The following is a 4,519-nucleotide window of genomic DNA, read 5'->3' on the forward strand; positions in this document are numbered from 1 at the left end:
CCCGTTTCCAAATCGTTTTCACACCCCAAAAAAACGCTGTATCCGTCCGGACACGAGGCCGATACGATAAAGCATTTATCCGGATTCGAGAAAAACGTATTTGTGAGGACAGGCCCTCAGTCTTCCTCTTTTCCCACAGAAGAGAACCTCCATGTGCTGCCATTAATGGGGGAATGAAATAAACAGTTCATGATGCAGACAGTGCACTGACTGTGGTTCGGTGGTTAGAGTCATACAGTCATCACAAGGGTCAGCGGACATGATTTCAAAGGTTAAACAGTCAATCAAACAAGAACCAACAATGTGTTACTCTGCCTCTCAATACTTTACAGCTTCCCTATCTTATCTGTCAAGTCCAACAGGTCACAAATTTAAAGTTTCATTTTCAAAAAAGGTTAAAACAGCTAGGAAAAAATAGCATATTTGTTGGGGAGTATTTTCAGCTGGGCATTTCTTAAAATTGACTGAAACTACAGTACCCACATTTATGATAGTGAAGAAACATGTCCCCCAGTGTTAACAGTGTTAACAGAATTTACCTATTATTTTAAAAAAAAGGTGTTGGACAACAATGGAAGTCTATGGCACAGACGAATAAACTATATCAAGCTATGGTTACACAGATAATTCATTGTGGGTTTTGGTCTTGTCATGGGATTAGTTGACAAAAAGAAAAATGGTGTCTTCAGTCATCATACTGTAAACACAAAGACACAAAGAAGTGGGATGTTCCTTACAGTAACTCTGACATGATGACCTCATTGACTGAGTGATCCAAAAACACACAGCATTTGGAAGTATTCACACCAAACACAGTTGGCTACTTCTGTATTTCTCTTGAGAATGAGTTTTGTTATACTCGGGCTGATCCTCCAGAATAACAAAGAGCTTTGTAACTCAGCCACACTAAGAGTGTGAGGTTTGGCCACTAGTCTGCAGCCAGACGGGGATGTATGATTACCAGACAGCCCTTACAAAGGTGGCCGTTTGTGTCTGTGCTCTCAGTTACGGCGGTCAGATCGGGTGTCATTGCTTTATAACCAGCCTTACCTTCGCAATTTCTAAAAGAGGCTGGGTTCGAGCACAAAATTACCCCACTCCACCTCTCCACACCTGCTACATTATTCAATCAGTCTTCACTCGAGAAGACCTATTTGGGGCTGTAGACAGACAGAAAAATGAACACTTTCACCATTTGTTTTCTGACTGTTGTGTTACCTACTATAGCAGATAAAAACAGTTCTAGTAAAGCAACTGGCAGATGGATATTGCACATTTTAATATTCATGTAAAGCAACTCATCTGGGTGGTAAGGCAAGTAATATACTGCATAAATATCTCCAGGTCACTTGAAAAAAACAACAGACATTGATGATGATAACAAACCTAAGGCTATTTCCACAGGAGGTTTACACAGATGCCTGCATGGATGCGTATGTATGTACATAGCTAACCTTACGGATTCAGATGCTGTCAGATTCTTTGAGCCTGATCCTGATCACATCCAGTTAAAATTTCAAGGGAAAATCCCCAAAATACAAGCTGAATTACATGAAGGACAGGAATACAAGATTACACAGTGTCTTTAGGGCTTCCTTTAGCTGAAGTTGACATGAGGAGTGCCAGAGAGGGCAGGAAAGCAAGCCCCCCTTTTGTTATCAGGTCACTGCTCCAGTATGATCTCTGCCATTGGGTCAGTGTGCCACACATGTCTCATCTAACTGGCTCGCTGTCAGGATGCGGTTGCCATGGAACATGTCCAGTTGGAGCAAATGAAATCCCTCCTTTCTAGTTTCCAGGCAGGATTCACATGCTGTGAATGTTTTGGTGGGAGACAGGCTGTGCGTGTGTTGTGTGTGTGTGTGTGTGTGTGTGTGTGTGTGTGTGGTGTGTTTGTGATTGATGCGTGTGCACATGTACACAGAGAATTAGATATCAAGAGGGAGAATGAGCTTTTGAGGTTACAGAGGAAGTAGGGCATGTGATTGTGCAGCCATGTGTGTTTGTGCGTGCACGGGTATGTGCATGCATGTGTCTTCTGCAAGTGTGTGTGGGTGTGCATGCATCGCTCTTCAGAAACAGCTTTCTGATGTAACACAAACTGATGCCTGCCATCTCTCTCTCAGGGTTCTCAGGCGTCTATGGGAACTTGTTTGTCAACACTTCCTACAATGCAGCAACAAGTCAATGATAATACTGTTTGTGCACTTAAGAGAGAAAGAGATACATTAACAGATATTTGATAGGCACCGTATTCTGTGAATGTATTCTCATTTTCAGTGAGAGTTTGGCTGGATAAGACGCACAATTGGAATTTGTGTGTGTGCACTTCACAGACTTTGAGACACGTCTTTCATCAACACAAAGCCATATTCCACGTTCTTATAGACATGGCTCAATTAGTTAAATCAACAATGTGTGAAATTTATAATTTATGTTCGTGGCTAGTGGTAAGACCTGCTGTAAATTCATCCATATTCATTATTTATGTTACAGAGGCCTGCCTATGTGTCCCACTGAGAGCTAATTTATGGCCCCAATGATTTCTGCAGCTACTCTCTAATGCTAATACATCACGGGCTAATGCATGTTAATGAATAACTTTGGTTTGTTTTCTTAAGATATATGAAGTGTTATCAATACTATATTTTTCATTAATATTTCATTTCAGGACTTTTCGAATAATAAACCAGTCAAACACTTAGTAATTAATTACCATAAAAGGTTATGTGACTCAACAGGATGCTTTAACTTGCATACAGTTTCTATGACAACAACCAGTCCTTAAAAGGACTCTTTCTCTTTAGTAATTACAGGTGTTTTCCTGATGGTCTCTTAAGTGGGGGGGGGGGGGGTTCCTTTGTTTGGCTGGAGCACAAAAGGAAGCTGCAACTAATGCTCCCACATCTTTGCGCCTTTTGTTGTTTACAGAGGTCACTCATGCAAGAAGTGATCAAATTTCCAATATCACAGTGAACGAGGAAACCAATCCCCTCTTCCACAGTCCATCTCCATCTCTTTCGGAGAGGCCGCAGGTGCGCCAAAGTCCAAACCTAGAGGTCTATCCAATTCTGGCAGGACAGAGGAGGCAGGGACCCGTGACTTCTCACACAGCTCAGTGGTGGGACACGATCACAGCTGAAGGACAGGGAGAGAGAAAGAAGCAGTTGGGGGCAGGGTGATGCTCTGTGAGAGAATGCAGAGGGTCGGTCTCAGCTCCAGCTGTCCGGGGGTTTATTGATCGGTGATAGCCCTGAGGGGGGAGGGGGCAGATCACCAGCACTGCCCTGTCCTCCATAACAACATAACAAGAGGACTACTAGAATTAACTCACAGTGGACATTGTTAACCGTCAAGCTATGAGCTGACTGTAAATGACCTAGAAATAAAAGGAATGGTTGTATATCTGAACTGAAAAATGTTTGTGGTTATATTGGGAATCACTCAAAACTGTCTAGATCTTGATCTTTTTATGCACCTGTAGTAAACAACATTGTGTGCTTGTGATGTTTGTACTGTCTGTAGCCCGTGTTTACAACATTCAGTACTGCCATAAAGTAAAACTAAGTTGAATTAAAATAGTTTATAATGAAAAAATAAGAGTTAAGCTGAATCATTTCCTTTAACAAATTAATAAAATTCAGCTTGGTTTCTTTTTTATTAGCTGCTTCCCCAATATTGTTAATAACAGAAAAAGATTTAAGTGGGGTGGCATGAATTTTTTTTACTTCTTTTTGACATAAAGTCTCCCATGATGACTGTTTAAAGGCACAGTTGGTGGTGTGGCAGTTAATTTATGTCAAAAACCTCTCTTATTTTTTGTAACACAAACAACTTATACATGTGTTTCCTCCCACAGCTGCCAAATTAGACTGATCAAGATCAAGGCCACTTCCAGCAGGATCTAGGTCATTTCCACTTATAATAATGTAGAAAAAGTCAGAACCCTTGCTCAGTGAGCAGTTGACTTGTAATTAACCAGAACATACTGTTCAATTAAAATCTGGCATTTAGGTGTGAATTATAAAATGAAATGTGAAACAGTCAAATGATGTATATATGCAAAAACATTATAGGATGTAGCCAGCCATAGAAGTTTTCATGAGTTAGTATTATTTATATATGGAGGGTATTTAACGTTCAGCTCATTGTAGCCTTTAGGTGTTCCAGTAGTTTCTCTTTAATGTCATGTGTGTTTGTAGCCTAAAGCTTCCTGGTGACAGCAGTTCACAGGTTTCTGACCAGATGAGCACAGCGGTAGCGCGAAAGCGGTCTCGTGCTACGGGGAATTTCCCGTCCACGTGTCTGAATACGCGATGGAGAAGGCGGGATAAAAACAAAGTCGGCGATTGGTTACATCGCGCGAATATAAATCAGCCTTAAAGGGACAGACGCCGCTAATGGCCGACAAGCACACAGTTGTTCGGCAGACTCACCCGCGCCTTTAAGGAAGGTTTATTTACTAACTTTCAGCGCCACGCCCGGGCGGGCGGAGTCTGTATGGAGCTGACGTAGCGAA

Source organism: Dicentrarchus labrax, unplaced genomic scaffold (genome assembly GCF_905237075.1).
Source record: "Dicentrarchus labrax unplaced genomic scaffold, dlabrax2021, whole genome shotgun sequence".
Lineage (NCBI taxonomy): Eukaryota > Metazoa > Chordata > Actinopteri > Moronidae > Dicentrarchus > Dicentrarchus labrax.